The following is a 22,827-nucleotide window of genomic DNA, read 5'->3' on the forward strand; positions in this document are numbered from 1 at the left end:
TCACTGCCACTTACTTAAGATTTGTTTGTTCGTCCATGTCTATGTTCAACAAATATCTAATCAAAACCTATTTATTTTTGCCTTGATCTGAGAACTGAAGATAAAAATCAGGGTAAGATGTTATGACAGGTATTAGCAAGGGAATCTGGTAAAATGGGGAGAATCCGATAAAGACCCATGGAAGTGGCAGTGAGGTCGATTGATCCTGATAAATACCACACGCGGAAGGAGAGCAGCCGCTCTGTCACTCCTGAGCATCACGGTTAACCTTTCAAAGGCAGCATTTCAGGCACTCAGGTTGATGAGATAGTAATTTATTATATTCAATGATGGGGTAAGAAATATATATTTCCCCTAATGAGGCAGGCTGTTAAATGGAGACTGTGATGCTTTAAAATAAGAACCATCAGCATCATTCATAACTCATCTTGTTCTGGTCTTCGTCGGCATAGCTGTGACTTCCAAAGACTGTAATGTCCCCACCTGTGAAAGGGAAGACTTTGCAGAAGCAGGTGTTGGTGACGTTCATGCAGCTTTGGAAACCCCAATGAGCCCTAGGTCAGCTTCTTTCCAGTCATAGAACTCCCATCAAGTTCTCCAGAGAGGATCTGGGGCTCTGATTCCCCAGGGCTGAACATGACCTCATGCTTTTACTGGGAAAACTCGACAAGAAGGGTTTATTATGGTCAAATCAAATTATCATTATGGCATGTGCTAATGTTGCCAGCCTCCGGGAGAATGAGGGACATGGTGAGTTTGAGTGCAGTCTGGGTTACATACCAACACTCTGTCTCAACACAAAAGGAAACGAAGATGGAGTGGGCATGGGATGGAAATAGAGAGAGGGCAGACTCTCAAACAATGAAATCGCTACAGAAACAATGTTCTCAAGACCCTCACGACGACAGCAAGAACTGTAACTATAGTCAATGTGCAGTGGTTCAAAGGGCAGCAGTCAAGGCAGAAAACCCAGAAATGGAATAAAGCAGAAACGGAAGTGTTTGTCCCAGCACAACTCACTCTTTGGGCAATAATTTTCAAAAGTGAACATGCCCAAGTGTCTGAGGAGATTCATATTTTGTGGGGAGATGGTTGCTCTGCTGTTTGTGTTTCTCTCAATATATTCTAGAGACCAAAAGAGAATAAGAGAGGCATGTAAGTTTTGCTTGGAAAAACTCAGAGCTTTCTCTGCAGGAAGCATGCTATAATATACATGATGTATTATACATTCATTATCCTCAAGTTCTATTATCAAGGCTTTCATGCTTGGTAATAGCATCCATTTTTTTCCCAAGAGAAAAAATACATTTGAATTACAGTATTGCAGCCCATGCCCTGCAATGCACAGTCATAGAAAAGGATCACCCCTGTCCTATTTCCTGGTGACTTTTGCCATGAGAAGCAAATGGAGAGTGTTGGCACACTTGTCCAAGGAAGAATATGAGAGGTTACATGGCACCCTGCAGAGCCACTAAGGTCTGTGGCCCTTCCATGGCGGCTACATTCACGTTTATTGCATACTTCCAATTTGCAGAAGACGCACCAGTCTCTGGGAAGACTACTTATTAGGGCTACTACCTGCGCTTTAGGACCGGCGAGCCTCGTGAAAAGAAGAGGGTTTTACTCACTATAGGCTTTTTGATAATAGGAACTAGAGTCTGTGGCTTCCTAGACAGAGCTGATTATGGACTTGTGGCTTTTTCTCAACATGCCTGGTCACATAAGACTCCACATAGAATCAGTGATCACTAAGTACTTCCTATAAGCCATTCTTTACCCAAGGGTACACCTTATTTTAAAAATCAGCATTCCTTACCCTTGCAAAGCAATATGCTTAATAATCTTTTGTGATACCAAAAAAATATTTTGTACCCTTTCCAGTTCTGTTCTGCGTTAATTTTCAAATAAACGGACAAGGAAATGCTGGAGAGGTATTGCCTCTGATAATTAAAGAAGTGAAGAGTAGGCTATGTATTCTGTATGCATCATGTCATGGAATTCTCAAACAAATTCAGAAATCTGAAATTCTCTATTTTTATTTTTACTTAGTATGTACCTGTGTGGGCTTCTGTTCATTAATGCCCTTAAGTTTAAGCTCAGAGAATGCCTTTATTCAGAACAGAAATGTATGTTTTATTGTTGAAGTTTTACTAAGATAAGAAGGATACTAGAAGAATCTATCAATTGCTGTCCCCTTTCAGACAGGGCTAGATCTGAAAAGAAAATTCAGGTGAAACAGACAGCAGCCCTCTTGGGTGCCCAGTGCAGAGCCCCAGTGATCCGAGTAACCTTGCATGATTTAATTACTGCTCTGACCCTTGATTTTCTTTGCTGCCTGAGAAATCCCAGAGCTACTAAGCTTTGATTTCTCTCTCCTGTTTAGCACAGGTTTAAGTCCTTGGTGGCTTAATACTAGAAGGAAGCTTGTGTTTGACCTTCGAGTGACAGGGTTTGACCCCTGAGTGCGTCATCCTCCTGTGTAAAAGTTTGTATGTTACAGTGTTATCAGACGTGGGCCTCAGTGAGATTAACCAACTTAATGTAATCTGAATATATTTAGAAAACAAATCTGAGCATATTTAGAAAGTAAATCGGTTAATCTGCTGTATTAGAGGCGCTTATTGCTTTCAAATGAAATGTTAAAAGGGAGCAAATTTTGCACCCAGGACATTCATGCAGCCTAGTGCCAGAAGTCTAATTTTGTACGAATTGAGGATTCCATCTAGTTCTTTCCCATAGGAGACACAGGAACCCTGTTTTCATTTTTAAAAGCCAAGTCTGCCTGGTGTTCTGAGGATTAGAGCAAGATGCTCTCATGACCTAGTTTTTTGAAAAGCCTGTCTTCTCACATCCTGGGACTGTCCTAGGATTTGTCATTTCTTACAGTTTGCAAGAGTAACATAGCATGATCTGAGTTATTGCCGTACTCTATAAAACGGTCAAGAGGTCAACTAATTAACTCCTTACATGATAAATGAAAAGAAACATGAAAAACGTGTCAGTGTGGGATTTCATATATTTGATAGAGTGCTTGAGAACTCTATCAGCTAAACCCATAATTTCTCAAATGAATTCATCACATTAACTAACACTGTGGATTTCAATAATGAGAAATACAATTATAGTTGTATATGTTTATGATGATAAAATATAGCAATAACATTCCAAGTATTAAAACTGGCTAGCCCCATAATGGCCCCCTCTTTCAAGATATCTCTTTCATTATTCTGCCTCTCTGTTAGGTCCTCTGCATGTAGATGACAGTTGTGTAGCTTGGTCTATTTGTGGAGCCCCTAGCAGTGGGATCAGGACCTGTCCCTGGTGCATGAGCTGACTTTTTGGAACCTATACCCTATGATGGCATACCTTGTTCACCCTTGACGCAGAGGGGAGGATCTTGGTCCTGCCTTAACTTGACATGCCAGGCTTTGTTGACTCCCATGGGACCATGGGAGGTTTTACCCTTTCTGAATGGTAGTGAGAAGGAGTGATAGGGGTGGGAAGAAGGAAGATGGGAGAAAGGAATAGGAAGGGAAGAGGAAGGGGAAACTGTGGTTGGTATGTAAAATAAATTTAAAAATTAATAAAAAAGGGTTAAACTGGCATCCATTTGAGGATATTATTTTATAACCTTGATCAAGAGAAAATATAAAGGAAATACATTTGAGTGTTGGACTTGATAGAACATGCTTGTAAACTCCGTGTACCTCCAGATCTCTGCTTCTTCAGTTTATGCCTTGAAATTCTGCCTGGCCTCCCGCGATGGTCCTCTATAACTTTAAGCTAAAATAAGTACCTTTCTTCCAAGTTGAAGCTGGCCAGTGTTTTACCATAGCAACAGTGAATCAAACCAGAAACTATGTAATATGATTAATGACAAGACCTGTACTCGGAAGCTAGTTTTCCCGCAGTTTATTTGATTATTGGACCATTTTCAATACCCAATGTGCTGGATTTCTCTTAAGATTGTGAAGGATTGATCCTAATTTCTGCTTTCTAGTATAATGATAGAAAATGTAACAGATTGAGATTATTATGAAAATGAAAAAAATCATAATTGTTATAAGAACCAATTTCAAAACAGGGCTCTCATTTCTCCCATGTTATCCTCTTTTTATATACTGTTTATTTGTTTTGAGAAAGAATTTCATTCTGTAGGCCAGGACATCTTGGAAGTCATATTCATGTCAGTTAGCCTCAAATGTGTGAGCCTGCTACCCCAGTCTCTCCAGTGTAGGAGGATTATAGGTCTGTGCTTCCATATCTGACTTCCTCATGAACTTCCTAATGATCCACAATGTCTAAAGCAGGGTATAGATAATGGTAAAGGCTGAAAGTGCATTTGCTGAACTGAGACGGTAAAGTACAGAGACAAGCAAAAGAAAACATTCTCCATGTATCCATTTGGCTGGGTTTCATCTTCAGTGGAGTTCACATCAAGGGCTCCAGAGTCATAGTCTACACTAAAGTCAGGGGAAGGTTAGAGATCTTTCTCATTTTACTTTGTTTTTGAGGAAGTTCCTAACTTCATAGCACAGACTGACTTTGATGTTGCAATGATCCTCCTGCCTCAGCCTCTAGACTGCTGGAGTTACAGGCATCAATCACCATGCCTAGCTTCTTTCTTCATCTTGCTCTCATCACAGTTTTCCATAGAAGCATCATAGAGTCAAGGATTTATTTTTGATCTTACTATATACATTTTTTCAGCGTGAAATATGTCATATCATACCATTGAACTTAGACTAGATTAAATGAGGAATAGCAAATATTTATAATTCGTGAAAATCAATATCAGTTTGTGATATTAATATTGAAGTTGTAATGAGTTAAACTCCTTTTTCTGTTTTTGTGTAGATAGATATGAAATTCTGATGGATGTATTTTTTAATGGTTCATACTTACATAAACGGGCAGAAGTTACCTCTTTTACTTTTTCTAAACCCTAAGATCTAGGTTTAAAATTTTAAATTAATATATTTTAAAAATATAATAACATTGGATATGATTCAAAGACAAACATGCAGTAATTTTGAAATCTCAAATTAAAAGAAGAGATACAAAACCCAAGGGGCAATGTTCTATGGTTCCACTTCGCTTTTATCTTTAATTTTCGAGTGTGAAATTACTTCCTTGACATGTATTGAATTCAATAAAAGCAATATACTGAGGACCTTGATGTCTTGTTAAAAGAAGTAGAACAATGTTATAATAAGAACCAGGCTACACATATTCTCCCAAAAAAGGTACCTGTTTCAGGTGCTGTAGTAGCGGCGATGTTGCACGAGGTAGAACACATTGAGAGTAAATAGCCTGGTGCTGCCACTGTGCATCCTGGCTGGACAACTGCTGTGTTATTGGTGCTGTGGGATACTCCACTCAGTCTTCTGACTTGTTAACTCTGTTTAAATAACTATTGCAAATGGCCCTGAGTCCTGATCCTGAGATTTACGTAGAAATGATTTTGTTTAACACCTACATTTTGTCCTGTTTCTATTTTTCTTATTTTATTTTATTTCATTTTGCAGTCACAATAACAAGCTCAGCCTAAATAGGCAAATACTAAAAGGGATAACAACTTGTGTTCCAGCTCATAAACTTTGGGAGTCTGAATGGATGGGGATTTGGTGTGCATTTGTAAATCAGAGAACACACACATATCAGTTTCAACTCACAATATAAATAGTGAGTAGGGCTGTGCTCTTAACACTCGCCATGACTGGCATTCCAGTCTCAATGGAGTCATGGTTCTTATTTTTTTGTTTGTTTGGTCGGTTGGTTTTTGGTGTGTGTGTGTGTGTGTGTGTGTGTGTGTGTGTGTGTGTGTGTGTGAGTGTGTGAGTGTGTGTGTGTGCGTGTGTGTGATGGAATGACTTCCCACACAAGACTTACTGTCATGTTCATTGTACTCTGGTGATGTCACTTGCTTTAACTCTCTCTCTTTCTTACCACCCACCAAGCTTTTGATGAAATGCACTCTTTTTCTTTTTCATTTAAATAAGAGAAAGGCAATAAATACTCAGATATCTAGCCAGGTAAGACTGATAAGAGATAAAAGTAACATTTCTTGGCTGGATCAGGTATGTGTGTATGTGTGTATATATGTATGTGTGTACAATGCAAGTTCCTCAATATGAACAAAAGAAGCTGCGACTTAAGCAAATGGAGCAACATACCCAACATCACTTACTCAGTGCAAAATGCATCACAAGCACATGTGTAAGTGGTCTTAAAACCCATGATCTCTCCTTGTTGTTCTGATAATGAATATCTAGACACATTAGACAAAGCACAGATATTCAGAGACCTTATACATCCAAAATAGAAGGTGACCATGATAGGCAGGGTCCTCTGCTTTCACTGCGTGTTCGTTGATTGGTGTCAACTCAATACTAGTGTAGACAAACCTGTGAAGAGGGACTTCTAGTTGAGGCATGCCTCTACACAATTAGCCTGTAGTAAATATGTGGGGTATTGCTTTGATTATTGATTGGCAGGGGTGGACAGCCCATGGGAGTTTAGGATAGTGCCTCACCTACACAGGCAGTCCTGCACTGTATAAGAGAGCTAATGGAGGACCCCATGATGAACAAGCCAGCAAGCATCCTTCATCCATAGCTCTGCTTCAGTTCCTGATTCCTGGTTCCTGATTTGAGTTCCTACCCGAACTTTCATCAGTGATGGAGTTTACCTGAATTGTAAGCTGAAATTAACCTTTGCCTCCCCAAGCTGCTTTTGATAATGGTCTTTATCACAGCAATAGAAATGCTAACAAAAACACCATGGACACCCTGGACTGAAATTTGATGCCTCTTTTGGCAAGACCATCTGCCCATCTGGTCTGAAGTAATTCTGTTTTATTTGCTTGAAATATGTTGACAAAAAAACCCCACATGTACATTCATTTCTTTTATGCTGCATTAAATATGAACTATTTTTTTAAATATGAGCTATTTAAGGCTAATTAAGTTTAGCCACTCAGTACCAAGTTAGAAGGCATAACTAATTACTATGCTATAGTTGACAGAAGAAGTTTTTGGTAACTTGCTTTCATTATACTGAACCATCAGTTGACTATGATTCTAACAGCTGGATGGAGAATATTTGCTATCATAACGACTAAAAATTTTTTAAGTTAGATTTTATCACCAGGAACATTTAGTAAATGTTATTAGTAATTATATGAAGATTTTCACACATGTCATTATGAAATAATGACTGATGAGAGAAAACTAATTTCTTTTAATGTTAATTATTTTCTAAGTATGTTTTAGGCCATTTATTCCAGAAAAATTTGATAGTAAGTGATGAAAATATTTCCCTGTTGATCAAACTAGTGTTTGTGTCCTGATTTCACTTTGCAAAACTTTGAATTTGCAAGTGACAGTGGGCCACAGCCTGGTCACAGGGGAAGGATCTCAGGACTCCCAAGTCTTGGGGCTAGCACACTCTACTATCCTTCTACAGGACACATGATGAGCATCAGTCACTACAGAGCCACAATGGTTCTAGTGGGGTGCCTCAGCGTCTCACCGATAGAAATTGACAGTGCTCTCTGACATGTCAAACGTCCAGATTCAGATGAGAGAATCCTTCTCACACTGAGAGAGCATGGAGTGCTTTTTTAAAAATATTTATTTATTGTGTATACAGTATTTGACCTTTAAACATGCCTTCAGACCAGAAGAGGGCACCAGATGTCATTACAGATGGTTGTGAGCCACCATGTGGTTGCTGGGAATTGAACTCAGGACCTTTAGAAGAGCAGGCAGTGCTTTTAACCACTGAGCCATCTCTCCAGCATGGGATGCTTTTTAAAGGAGGATTCTGACTTAAAAGAGGACTCTGACTTAGATTTGAGGCTCCTTTCCTAATCAGCGTATGAAGCTTATAAACATGGGAAAACTGTACCAAAGGAAGCCAGCATCTGATCTCAGAAGACTGCTGTGGCCTGCTTTCATTCTCATCCCATCAGGGTCAGGAAGAGACACACACAGTCTGGGACTCATGCACTGCTTCCCCTTTTCCTTTGCTGATTTCTATGCCCTCCCACACCAGCTCAACTAAAGATGAAGGCATTCGCCTGAGGTCTTGCTTCTTCGTGGAGGAAGCAGTTGGATACCAGAGGAAGTTCATAGATTGGGGGTTGATTTCTTAGGCTGTGTAGGTAGACACAATCTACAATGTCAGTGCTCATGGCATGCTAACCAATTCACCACTGGGTTTAGAGAGTCAAAGGCAGCAATGATCCGGCAGTTGCTATCAAATTCAGGTATATTTTTTCATAATTTCTCAAACAACTAGAGAGTTATGTGATGACTTGGATTTTCTTAATTCCTTAATTACATGATGAAAGTCAGGTAGGTTAATTTCATATTCATGATATTGAAATATATTTGAAAAATATCATATTGGGAGTGAGGTGCAATGTTTTTAGGTTAATTTGATTTAATTTTTAATTGAATTAAACTTTAGGATGTGGTCCACATCATATAAAATATTGGAACTGACACTAAATACGTACCACGATTCTCTCTGTTGCTATCTGTGAATCTTTGCTAAAAACAAATCAGGACCTATTCTACTGATTCATTTGTGGTTTTAGAAGTGGTAACAATGTTTTAATGTCAAAGGTGATACAGAAGAAATCAATGGATTGCAAAATGTCAAATATTTTTGGTGTAGGATATAACCACCTTGGTTCTTAGAGACTTGCAATTAGTTTAATTTACATCACTAACTTAGTCAGTGTCCTTCCTTAAAAAACTAAAATGTTTATTAGTTTATTAGTCTGCCCATTCAGTATCTCAAGTTCCTTCCACAATTTTTTCCACCACTGACATTTTTTCCTGTTAGAATCTGTCACTCCCTAATAGTATATATCACTTATATGTGTTCATTTTATACTTTTTATATCTTGACACTAGACATTATCCCTACATGCACAATCTTTAAAAAATTTATTTACCAATATATTCTAGATGCCCTAACAAAGGATATATATATATATATATATATTGTCCCTTCTTGTAAAAAAAAAAAAAACTTTATCACACACTCTTCTTCTTAGGTCAGGGTTAAAAATAAAGAGGGAGAAGAAAGCTTGTAAGGCCCAGAGTGGAAGACGACAAGGTATCTGTTTTCTAGACTCAAAAGCACAGTTGTATAAATAAAGCCACAGGGGCTATGACAGTATGCATAAGAAATCCCAGCATGGTGGTCATGGTGTCCTACCCCTCATTGAGGAGCCTGTCAGCAGAAGGAAATTTAGCTTCTTTTAAAGGTTTGACCTCTGGTAGGTTACATCCTCTAGTGAATGTACACACCGAAGAGTATATGGGCGACAGTGATGTTACTCAGTGGATTTATGGAAAAAAGTAAAAACTCAACTCAAAGTTGGGGTGGGCTGAGGAGTGGAAGTGAATCTAGAGGAGATGGCAGAGTGCTGAATATGATAAACATAGAACATATGAAATTTTCAAAGTACCAGTTAAAGAATCTTGCCTTGAAAATTTTAAGAATTTATAAAATTTGTGTATTTTAATGAAATATATACCTGGAAGGTGTGGCCTTTTTGTTGTTTTTGGCTTAAAGCTCTACAAAAGTACAAATAGAAGCTTAGTAAATAATTTTTAATTATGAACTAATTGGGTGTACATATGCAATCCCGGCCCTTTGAAGGCAGAGCCAAAATGAGTTTAAGTTCATGTAGGACTCAGTGACAGAAAATTATCTCCAAAACATGTCTTTAATCATGAAGTATAACTACCACCTCTCCCACAGTGAATGTATGAAATTAGAAGTCCATTCTTGTCACCGTTGATAGTTAAGGAGGAAATCAAACATCAGTGGATCCCAGATGAACATTTGTTGTGTATCCTGTAATGAGTAAAAATTGTGTAGAGCAATAAGTGTATAAAAATTCAAATATCTTATGGGAAATGACTTGTGCATCAGAATTTAGCATCATCTCAATGTGTCAGGATACACCTCTCTTCCACTTTAGATTCAGGTCATTCCACAAGTATTATGAGCTCGCAAGCAGACTATTTGCCGGAGCTTGACTGAGTTTCTCCCATGGAATAATTTCTTGAATGGCAATGGTACTTTCAATGACAGAACTCATCCATATCTTGTCCTAAATGGGCTACATGTCCTTAATCAAAACTCTCAGGAGATCCTCTTCTGCTTCCAAACACGGGCTCAATCCCCACACACCCTTCTACCTCTGTGATGACCTGGCTGCATCTCTTCTCACTTCAGCATGAGTGACTTTGCTTTCACATTAACATCTGCAAATTGACCGGGATCTAACTGTTTAACCTCATTTTTATATTCTTTTTCAAATGCCCCAATTCTACTGAAGCAGGTATACAGTGTTGGAAACAATTGGGTTCCTGGCCTTCAGCTGCTCTTCCCTACTAGAGCCTTCTAATTGAAGTTACTGAAAGCTGTGCTTTGCCTGGGGAATCAGAGGATGGGATTTTCACCTGTTGGCCATTGACTGCAGAGTAAGCCTCCATGGTGCTATTAAAGAAAGGCCTTTGTACCAGTGATTGGAGGTCCGTGTTTTGGTCTGTCTTTGCGTGTGTTTCCTCAACCTCCAGCCTGTGAACTGGATTCTAGCGCTTAGAGCGCAGACCAGCGGGCGCGGTGCGCGCGGCAATACTGTGTGAATGAACATGGAGCACAATTTGTTCTGTATAAATGGAGGGCCATACATATGTTGATGGTAAAGGAGAGATGGAGCATGCTGCTGCAATAACTCTCCAAAGCACAGAATGTGCAGGACGGATGCTGGAAATTCGACCTCGTAAACACTATTAGCTCACCTGTCTTGTTTCCAAAGCAAAGAAGCAAATTTTATGGTTTTGAATATTTGAAATCAGAGGCTGGAGAAGTGGCTCAGTGGTTAAGAGCAGGTGCCTCTCTTGGAGAGAGCATGAGTGAGGTTCCCAGCATCTAACCCAAGCATCTCACAACTGACTGTAACTCCAGCTCTGGACTCTGCAGGGACCTGCACTCGTGTGCACATATCTATGGACTCATGTGCACATACATATTACTAAAAGTATTATATAAATTAATGAGAAGATGTGAAATTAACATAAAATAATCAACAAATCAATTATTTGACTCAAAAAAGTATTTCTACCTTCTTCAAAATTATAGCAGTCTGAAAAGCATCACCCTTATATTTTTTAACAAACTATACAATGTGAATTTGTACAAATATGAACTTTTTTCTGGATATCACTTTATTACTCGGGTATGACTAATATATTACTCAGATATCCATATTGCTTATTCTAATAAAATATCTAGTTCAACAAATCTAACCATGGTCCGTCATTTCCAAGCTTTCTATAAAGTTTGAAGGATTTCAAATTTCAAATAGAACCAGTTCCTGGGCCTACAAGCAACAGATAACAAAACTAAGTGAATAGGTCATTTAAATACCATTTAAACATATGCAACACCATTCAAACTCTCTCTCTGTGTGTGTGTGTGTGTGTGTGTGTGTCCCTGTATGTATATCTTTCTCTATCTCTCAATCTCACACACACACACGCACACACACACACACACATACACACTGAGTTTTGTATCTGATAACTTGTAGAGAAAAAAGTAACAGTCCTAGGATTTATAAAGAAATATTTAAGAGTCGGCAATTAATTTCTTATTCTTTGAGTTTGCAAACATCTTGGACTTAATTGTTTCTTTTGTTTGCAGGAACTTGCACTGTTATGCTCTGAATGCTCCCTTTTGCTCTATGAACAAGGTAAAGTCAGCTTTAATTTACATTTATGTAAGAATTTCAAACTTCATTGGTCTTAAAATTGAAGCCATATCTGTATTTTGTATTCTTTCAAATATTGGTGGTTGTTTTCCGATTAAAACACCGAAAACACAGTTAAGATCTATGTCTGCTTCTATTGTTCTTTATATAAACTGTGTGAAGAAAAGTTACAATGCTTACAACAATGACTTTCTAGGGAAATTTCATATATCAACCCTTATGTAGTGGTTGATTGATCATCAACCTATCTGTCATCTATCATCTGTGAATATCATTTATCTATTATCAGTAATCATCTATGTCTTAATCCTCTATCTATATATCCATTCACCTGTCATTTGAGTATCATCTTTCTATTTATGTATCATTCATCATTTATTTATTTTGTATATATAATTTCTCTATCACATCTCTATCATCTATCAATAATGTGTCTATTTATTCATCATTTATCATTGTCTCTCTGTAAAATCTATCCCTCCAACAATATTATTTATCTTTAAACATCTATTATCTATATATCAATTATCTGCCTATAATTTCTTTAGCATGGATGCATTTACCTAGTATTTATGTGTCTGTCTACATTTATCCAAAAAGAAAAGAAATAAGCCACATTATGAATTTCATAATGCTATAAAAATCAGCGCAAAATCATGGTTCTTTGTGTGTTCAGTTTAAAAATATGTCTCTTATATCTTTAAAGGTCTTAATTCTCAGTGTTTAACTTTTACCTAAATTGGAAAAATATTGACCTTTATGGAATGAATTTGGATATTCCCTGACTATATGCTAATGATTTAGTCATTGTATATTTTTGTATATCATAGTTAGAAAAGCTTTAAGACAAAATATTTTGCTGTATGCATCTGCTCGTCTGTGCCTTCTTCCAAAGAGACACATTCCATCACAGTTCTCTGGGGTTTCTGCTTGAGCGTTTGTAAAAAGGGAAGAAAGAGAAAGAGCAGGTCCAAAATGCCACCCTTCAGGTCTTAGTATTCAGAAGCACTGAAGGAGAGGAAGGCTAGGAATAGGTCTTCCTGAAGTGATGGGTTTTTATTATAAATGAGATTGGTTCCATGCAGTGGAGCTTCCCTTTTGCATGGGAAGCTGATTGCTTCTTACGCTAAGTAAATCAAGGAAGAAAAATCAGAGCTTGGTATTTCAGTCATGCTTTTTTGAGTTAGTTTGCATTAGAACTTTCAAAGAACTAGACATCTGGGCAGGAGAATTTGGAATCTTTTCAAATTTTGGGTTCTCAGCTGTTTCTCTTGTGTTCGCCTGTGGATTTGGAGGGGGTATGAAATTAGATGGGAATGCTTTACTTTTACATCCCTAAATAAATATAGACAAGCTAACTTCAAAGTTAAGTAAAAAAAATAACAAACTCTTTGTGCTGTGCCAGTTGTTTTGTTATTTTAAAAATAATGTTCTGCGTTTTTTATCTACCTTGGGGCTTATTCATTAACAATACTACATATGGTTTTACAAAGTAAATAGGTATAATTTAAAAAATCTCTTGACTAAGTTAATTTAATTTCTTGTGATATTTCCTTCAAAATAATAGAAACTAAATATTCTCTTTATCCTTGAGTTAATGAATAACAAAAAGAACAAAATGTCTTTCAATTAAAACACATACACAAAAGAACTATAAAACAGAAGGTAAACAATAATTCCTGAGCAAGAAAAGAATGCATAGAGGAACACATATTCATTTCAGGTCATCATTTATAAAAAAAGAAATGCCAGTGGTGAGGTCACTCAGATGTTGAACTTGTCCCCGGCCTCTTAGGTCATTGCCAAAGTATCAAAAGAAGATCACTTGACAGTCTGCCCAAGGCTCGCTGCCCATCCTTTATAATCTTCCAGCTGTGTACTCAAATGCTTGCCAATTCCCATGGCCAGAATGATGGTAGTGGAATTGGGAAAACCACAGATGTGTATTGAAGGACAACAGAAGGAATAAACCTATGATTTCTGAATGCTCAACACTGAGTACAGACTTTCAGGAGAAGAATGTGAACATGCACAAGCCGAGGACTCAGTCTATACCTTTGCTCTACCTTATCAGGACAGAATAGAAAGGCCCCTGCCTACTTTTACTGTTCATTGTAATAATCTGCCCTCCTGTATCTATTTTTATGTATGTCCCATATTTAAAAGATAAAGGCATGCAATCCTGTTTTCTTATCTGCATATTTATTCGTGATTCTGCTGTCAAAGTGATGAATATGTATAGATAAGCCGTTGCAAGATAGTTTGAGAATGATTGAGACAAGAAAATACCTAGTATTCTCGGTAGCCAGTAAATACAAAAGAAATGTCTTGGTTGCATTTGGTATTCTGTTCTTTTAATCAGCGCTTGTAAGAGAGACTTTCAGAACTTTTGAGAATACCCAAAATTTCTTACTTCTTACCAACAAGCCCAAAGGACATTAGCCATACACCAAAGATCCCTGTGCTGGCTGTTATAATTTCTACAAAATTTTTAAATAGTATCTCACTATTATTTATTTATTATTTGTTGTATAGTCTGCCCTCATTTAGGTGTGATTTTTTTTTTATTTTCTTTATGGAATTTTGTTTCTAGTTGTCCATTCCTTGTCTGGGTTTTAACACATAAAATAAGCTCACTAAATCATTGTTTTTATTATATTCTGCAATACAAATAGTTTGGGGGCAGTTATGTAAATTGTAGAATATTTTGTGTTTTTTTTTCCTTTTTCTTCAGGAAAATAAGTCCCATAAATGCCCCACTGTTATGTATTTCTTATCAATACCCACTTTGTAAAGTCCCTTTACTTTCCATTATCAATGTGTTATGTTAGCACACCTCTCTTGTTGGTATGTCAACTTTCTGGAAAGAGGAACCATATCTTTGTGAAAGAAATGCAAAAACACACCTAATTCAAATGTTGTGAATGCTACATGCTCCTCTGAGATAGTTGCCAAAGCTATGTTATACTAGAGGGATACTGTATGCATGGTAAACCAAGGCATTTGGTGTGGTACAAGTGTTTTCCTGGATCAGAATATGGGGATGTCGTGAGAGGGCAGTCTGTGACAGGCAACAACTGAAACACCAACGTATGCTTTGCAAACACTTTGTTTCCCCATGAAATCCCATATTGAAAGTTACATATAAGACTCTTGATATCTCTATGTCTTACTATCATATTTTGGTATATTAAATATGAATTATTGCATTTTATACTTTTGAGGAGAAGTTTAGCTAACCTTTTATATAATAAAAGAAATACTGATAACTATAATTTATAATGTGATAGTCCAGCTTAATTTTTAATCATAATCTTTGCTAATTAACTTTATTTTTATTAATATTTTTGTACCTTCAACAGAAATGCATGCATGCATGATTTCTCTCTTACACACACACGCACACACACACACACACACACACACACACACTCACACATACGACTTACATGGCTCAAATTCAAGTCACTGAATGTCTTAAGTCATTGCTCTGAATACTAGGAGAGAATCAAGGTGTAGTTGTTTCCCTCAAACGATGAGTCAGTGATAATTGCAGTATAGTTAAAAGACTTCACTGCAAGATGAAATAATTAGTTGATTCTATTATGATCAGTGGCTGTTAAATTCTTTCTCTTAGTGCATGATATGACACAATTTTTAATTTTTTTATGAAGTTTCAGTGTTTTCTATCATTATATGGAGGAAAAATGTGCTTTATTTTCCATGTCTATGTCCAGTCAATACTTATTTTTAGGATAATTTCATGTAATGTATTTCTTAGAATGAGATTTTTTTAAAAAAAATATTTATTTATTTTACATCTCAGGGGCAGCTTCCCCTCCCTTCTCCCCTCCCAGAGCCTCCCCCTCACCTCCTCTTCGTCCCCCATCTACTCCTCCTCCATCTCTATTCAGACAAGTACAGACTTCCAAGAATATCAATAAAACTTGGCATATCGAGTTGCAGTGAGGAATAAAAACCTCCCTGTGTATTAAGACTGGGCAAGGCAACCCATTATGAGGAATAGGGATCCAAAAGCCAGTATAAGAGGTCGAGACAGCCCCTGTTCCCACTTTTAGGAGTCACACAAGAAGGCCAAACCACACAACCATCACATATGCAGAGTGCTTAGGTCAGTCCAACATAGGGTCCACTGACTCCCTGTATCCCTTGCAGATGGCTGGCTGATGTACTCCAGGGTTTAATGATGTAGACTGTTTGGGACTGATCTAATTTCAGTAACTTTTTCCTCCCTACCTTCTGTGTTTCTTTGCCATTAACATTTAAAATTTCAGGAGGAGATGACTTTCATAACGCTTCTAACTGAGTTTCTCTGAAAATTCAATTTTTAAAACGTGATCTTCTTTAAATGAGGAAACTATTCTTTTATAATTAACTTTTTGTTTTCATTCTCAATTTGTAATCTTTCCCTTTATATTTCCCTCATCTACAGGAGAAATGGTCTAGATCCATTTCTGCCAATAGCAACGTTTTTTTTTTTCTTTGCTGCTTTGTTCTCTTCCCCTTTCTTTTTATATCTGGACAATGTGGTGCAGAGTCTTTTGTTTACTGTATGTTGTGCACCCCCTACAATGCCATTTCCTGGGACTTTGAATTCTCCTATGTTTCCTCTCTGAAAATACTATCCGTTATGAAGTCATATATTCTCACAATTAGATCCCACTACCTTGTTACCAAAAATAAACTTTAAAACTTCAGAGTTTTAAACTCATTGAATTTTATATTTTATCTAACATGTGTGCTTTGCTACTATTTTGATTTTAGCTGCCCACCTAGACGTTCTGCACAGTAATGCCCTTATAGTTCTTGAATATTTCTGGTGTGCTACTCTTACCACACTATTTAAATGTGTTCAGTGGTGAAATGGTTTATCTCTTGTATTGTATTCATTTAAAACTTGTATCATATCTCAAGCCCATTTGCCCAAAGGCAATGAAGTTATAATTTTGAAATTCTTCACTAAAATGGATTATTATAATTAATATTTAAATTTTCAAAGTGAGCTCTTATTGCCAAGCCTGGGGTCAGACTTCAATGCTGAGTGTAGTGTTGAACATATGGGCTTTTCTTTGATTCTGTGTATTTTGTCCATAAAATAAAATAGTCTTAGAAAAGGAGCATTTCCATTTTTTAATAGTCATATAATAAGGTAAAAACTTAAAAGCACATTTGCACTCCAACCTTCCCTTCAAGATACTCAGTGCTTTGGACCTGGAGTAAATATGTGCTAACCCCTATAGATGTGCCTTGAATCTTTAGGACGCTCATCTTCTTAGTAAGCAGAACTTTATTGATTATCATTTTGTAACTTAAATAACAATAGGAGGGTGGAGAGAATGGCTCAATGATTAAGAGCACTCACTGATTCTGCCAAGGACCTGGATTCCATTCCTACTACCCACACCAGGTGGCTCACAACCACTTGAAACTACCAACTACTTGTAACCTGGGGGTACAATGCCCTCTTCTGGCCTCCGTGGACATCTTCATGGGCATGGTGCACAAGCATACACCCAGGCACACTCATACAAACATTAAATAAATAAAATCTTTAGGAAACTCGTCAGTATTCACTCAGTGAATTTAATATGTTGAAACATTAACTAATCTGCATTTGTCTCACTTGCTTCCTAGAATTTTCAGCACAAGTTTCTATGGCTCTTCATGATGATAGATAATGAACCATTTTAAAATTTGCTTCTATTTGGTGGTCACTATATTAAAGGTGACCTGGGTGAAAGTAGTATATGGTGAATTCTTGCTCACTGATTAGATTAACCACTGCACTGCTTGGTTTTTCTCAACTGGACACAACCTAGATATTCCTGGGGAAAGAGTCACAGTTGAGAAATTTCCTCCCTCAGATTGGCCATGGGCATGACTGTGGAGCATTTTCTCGATTGCTGGTTAATGTGTGAAACTGACTCATACTATTATGGGTGGTCCCACTCACGGTAGATGTGCCTGGGCTGTATAATGTAAGGTTACTGAGCCAGCCTTGAGGAGCAATCCAGAAAGCAGCAATCCTCCATGGCCTCTGCTTCAGTTCCTGCCTCCAGGTACCTTGAGCTCTTGCCCTGGTTTCCGTTGGTGGAAATGTATAACTTCTATAACAATGTTTATTTCTACCCCCTCCACATTGCTTTGGGTAATGGTGGTTCATCACAGCAATAGAAATCCCGGCTTAGATACCTACCCTCCTAAAAGTCCTGCACAACAAGCATGTTTTGTCCTCCATGTAAGCAGAAGCACAGTTGGACCTGGGCAAGATAACTGTTGCTGCATAGACATCTGTCCACCTCAGGGATCATTACTCTCCAATTTTATTTTACTGACAATTAACTGTTGTAATAGTAAAAATATAGGAGGTATCAAATTTTGAGAGTCATCAATTCTTCAATGAAGCAGATCACTGGTGCATGGTACACATAACTAGAATATTTTTCCCAATATCGGTTTATGCTGATGTATATATATAGAGAGAGCTCCATGAAGTAAATCACCACCAGTAACACAGCTTGTAAAATCATCTCATGGAACATTTAACAAGACAGACCGTGTTGGAATTGTAACTCATGATGCAATTAAAAGGATTCGAATCAGTATAATAATCAAAGAAAATGAGGCTAGCAACTTAAGAACTGGGAAAATGGGAGGGATTAGAGAGAAGGGGATACAGGTGTCTCTGGAAGGAGAAAAGGTAAGGAGTGAAGTAATGTAATAATATTTTCATTAAACATAATAAAACTAATAAATAAAAATGTAAAAATTATTCAATAAGACATGAATATAGGTAGTATTATTTCCACATCATAAAAATTGAAAGTGTGTGAGCATTCTCTTAAGAGGCAATGATAAATTGAGCCTGTGCTTTTCTAGAAAGAACCGAAGAAACACTTAACCCAGGCAGGTATGGGATGAAAACAAGAACCTGACAAGATGTTTAGCAACATCAAGTGATGCAGCTTGGATCCATCTGGAGATTAAGTGTAGAAGCTGGCAGTGTGCCCTAAAACCATCAAACACAGCTTATCTCACACAAGAGATGAGACCATCCAACTGGAGTAGTCAAATGCAGTGACTTCACCTATCAGATTAGATTAGAATTCAGCAGAACTGTATTAGGTTCAGAACTGTTATGAAACTCCTTGCCAATGGCAAATGCTCATGGTTAACTCTGTCCCTACACACTTCGTTTTCTTGCACAGGATCTGGGTATTGCTAACAGTCTCACATTCCAAACCAGTGCATGTGAAGCAAAGTACATCATGATTTTAAATCACAACAATTAAATTCTTCTAAAGATTCATTTACTTTTTAGTTATGTGGCTATGTAAAGGCGTGAAGGTTCCTTCAGTGACCAGAAAGGGGTGTTTGATCTCCAGGCACTGGAGTTATATACTCTCATCTGCAACTTCATATGGGTTCAGTCCCTTGCAAGTAAATATATGTTCTCAACCTGAGTCATTTCTCCAGCTTCGAAGTTGATTAGCCATTTAAAAGAGAACAAAGAAGTTACAGATACTATAATTATGTCTTCTCAAGGCAGATGGGAGTCTGCCGCAAGTAACCCAAATTGTCCAATAACCCTCAAGAGTAGAAATCTAGAAACACCCGTTTGATGTTTTTCTTTAGTCAAATAATACTTTACTGAGAAAATTCTTAATTTCCTTGGCTTGAAAAAACACACAGCTTAAGGAAGTTGTATCAATGAGGAAAGACACTGATTTATTAAAAATATAAACTATGAGCTCAGTCTCCTGTTGTGAAGGGAAAGACCCTGGGCTGCTGTTCTTGTTGACTTTTTCATTGACAGCAATCCTATCAGTTCCATTTAGCTTTCACAGTAGTGCCCTGTCTGGTAATCATGATATCAAAGACAGAGCTACATAATGTGTATCATTGAACTGCAATTTTGAGCCTAATTTCACATTAAATTTAACTAGCGGGGAGGAAGGAAAGGAGTGAGGATGTGGCTTTGGGGTATGTCTGTGTTCATTTGCTGACTGTGTTCACACAAAGTGATTCATCTCCCTCCAGCCTGCAAAGGGTTGGAAGTGTGTGATTGTGGCTCTTCCAACTCTGTAATAAGAGATGCACCGCTGAAGTGGCCAGGAGGAAAACACACACAAACTCACATTTCATCATTAGCATTCTGTCATTTGTTGAGCTCTTTCTCTTGTCCATACAAGCTGCTTCACCTGGAGGGGAAACTCTTGTTTTATTTTATTTTATTTTTCCCCCTGAAACCTTCTCGTATATTGGTTTGTGTGGAATAATGAGGTGCCAAATGTACCTTGAGAAAGAACATGATATTCATGTTAATATGACATATAAGACAAACATAAACATATAAGATGCTCATGTTAGTGTGTGGTTACTATTTCTTCCTTGATTCCTCCCTCTCTCCCTCCCTTCCTTTCTTTCTCTTTATTTTATTACATTCTGACCATACTTTCCTCTCCTTCCTCTCCTCCCAATTCAAAACCCCACTTCTTTTCTGCCTCCCCCTCTACACACACATATACTCTTTTTCCATTTCTATTCAGAAAATGGAAGGCCTCCTATGGATATCAATAAACCATGGTATCTCAAGTTCTAGTAAGACTAAGCATCTTGCCAGGTATTAAGGAGAGAGGATGTTGCTTTGGGGTATGTTGATTTTCTCAATGAATCAACTAAGTCTGTTTTGTTGATTCGTTATATTGTTCTTTTTGTTTCTAGTCTATTATTTGACCCCTAAGTCAGACTACTTTCTGTCATTTACTACTCTTGAGTGTCTGCTTTCTTTTGTTCTAGATTGTTCAAGTGTGCTGTTGTGTCCCTGCTTTGAGATTTTTCTGATTTCTTTGTACTGGCATTTAGTGCTGTGAACCTTCCCTTTAGCACTGTTTTCTCATGTCTCATAAGTTTGGATGTGTTGTGCCTTCCTTTTCATTGAGTCATAGGAAAACCTTAATTCCTGTCTTTATTTCTTCCTTGACCCTGTGGTAATTAAGTAGCAATTGCACACTTGCATTGAGTTTGTAGGCATTCTGTGTTGTTGAAATCCAACTTTAATTGGTGGTGGTCTGATAGGATACAGAGAGGTATTTCAGTTTTCTTGTATTTCTTGAGACTTGCTTTGTGACCAAGTATGTGCTCAACTTTGGAGACTATTCCATGAGTTGCTGAGAAAAAGGTATATTCTTTTGTGTTTGGGTGAAACGTTCTGTAGATGTCTGTTAACTCCATTCAAGTCATAATGTCTGTGACTACCATTATTTCTCTGTTTAGTTTCTCTTTGGATGACCTGTCCATTGATGAGAATGGGATGTTAAAGTCTCCCACTGTTAATATGTAGGTTTCAATATGTTATTTAAACTTTAGTAAGGTTTCTTTTACAAATGTGGATATCCTTGCATTTGGGGCAAAAATGTTCAGAATTGAAACATCATCCTGGTGAGCTTTTCCTTTAATGAGTATGAAATGTCCTTCCCCATCTTTTTGGTTAATTTTGGTTTGAAGTATATTTTGTTAGATATAGGGTAGCTATACCAGCTTGATTCTTCAGTCCATTTGATTGGAAAAATCTTTTTCCATTTGTTTACTCTGAGGTAATGTCTGTCTTTGATTTGGAGGTACGTTTCTTCTATGCAGCAGAAAGATAAATTCTGTTTTCATATCCATTCTCTTAGCCTGTTTCTTTTTAAGTAGCAAACTGAGTCCATTGCTATTGAGAGATATTAATAGTCACTGATTGTTTGTTTATGCTACGATGTTGTTTGTGGTGGTGATTAGTGATTGCAGTGTGTGTGTGTGTGAGTGTGTGTGTGTCTCCATTTTTCGGATTTTGCTGATGTGAGTTCTATTTCCTGTGTTTATGTCAGTGTGTTTAACTTCCTCGGCCTTGATTTTTCCTTTAGTACTTCTGTAGGTTTGTAGGGCTGAATAGATATTATTTAAATTTGACTTTGTTGTGAAATATTTCATTTTCTTCCAATATGGTGATTGAAATTTTGCTGGGTATAGTAGTCTGAGTTGGAATCTTTTTCAGGTGTCCCTGCATGGATGCCACTTGGGGAGGGGGAGAGAAAGCATGGAGTTAAGGGCATAGACTCTAGGAGTTGTGTGAGTGGCAGAGCGTGCTGCAGACTCGTTTCTTGTAAAAATCGGATTTGCCTTTATATCTCCCTTCTAGCACCCCATTGGTCCTCTAGGCCTCTACAGGTGTGTTGTCCTTTCTCCATTGACTCCACTGACAATGTGCTTCATGTCAGCAGTCTCTAATAACTGCGGCAGACTCCACTTTGGTCCAAGGGGGAAGCACATTCTGTCTTCCTCCTAAGGGCATCCATGGTCTCCTAGAATCTGCATCACATCTGTCCAGACCTTTCTGGCTTTTAGAGTCTCTGTTGATAAGTCAGGTATAATTCTTTTAGGTCTGTCTTCACATGTTACTTGTCCCTTTTTTCTTCCTACTTTCAATATTCTTTCTTTGTTCTGTATATTTAGTGTTTTCGTTATTATGTGAAGAGGGGATTTTCTTTTCTGATTCAATATGTACAAGAAGGTATAAGCTTCTTGTACCTCTATAGGCATGTTTTTCTTTAGATTGGGCAAATTTTCTTCTGTGATTTTGTTAAATATATTTTCTCATTTTTTGAGTTGGTGATTCTTCTCTTTCTTCTTTTCCTATTATTCTTAGCTTTTGTTTTTCCACCATGTCCCAGATTTCCTGGATATTTTTGTAAAGATTCATTTTAGATTTAACAGTTTTTGACTGATGAATCTGTTTCTTCTATTGCATCTTCAATGCCTAAATTTCTGTTTACCATCTCTTGATGCTTGGTGATGCTGGCATTTGTAGTTTCCATTCATTTACCCAGATTTCCATTTCCTAAATTGAGTTGGTTAGCCATTTGGGGAAAAACTCCTCCTGCCTGGACTGGTGAACTGGACATGTAGGACCCACAGAGAAGTGACTACTGAATTTGCCCAAAGGTGAGACCATCTTTCAGGGT

General features: G+C 37.5%; 1 protein-coding gene across 2 annotated transcripts in view; it reads left to right on the plus strand.

Moving 5' to 3' along the window:
• Nucleotides 1-22,827, plus strand: part of Pcdh15 (protocadherin related 15) — a 1,307,054-nt gene that overhangs the window by 529,298 nt on the left and 754,929 nt on the right. For both annotated transcript variants that reach the window (XM_085679751.2, XM_087898231.1), the window contains exon 3: nt 11,737-11,785. The gene's annotated coding sequence lies outside the window, so the exon portion shown is untranslated. The remainder of the gene's footprint in view (nt 1-11,736; nt 11,786-22,827) is intronic.

Source organism: Myodes glareolus, chromosome 18 (assembly GCF_982192425.1).
Source record: "Myodes glareolus chromosome 18, mMyoGla1.1, whole genome shotgun sequence".
Lineage (NCBI taxonomy): Eukaryota > Metazoa > Chordata > Mammalia > Rodentia > Cricetidae > Myodes > Myodes glareolus.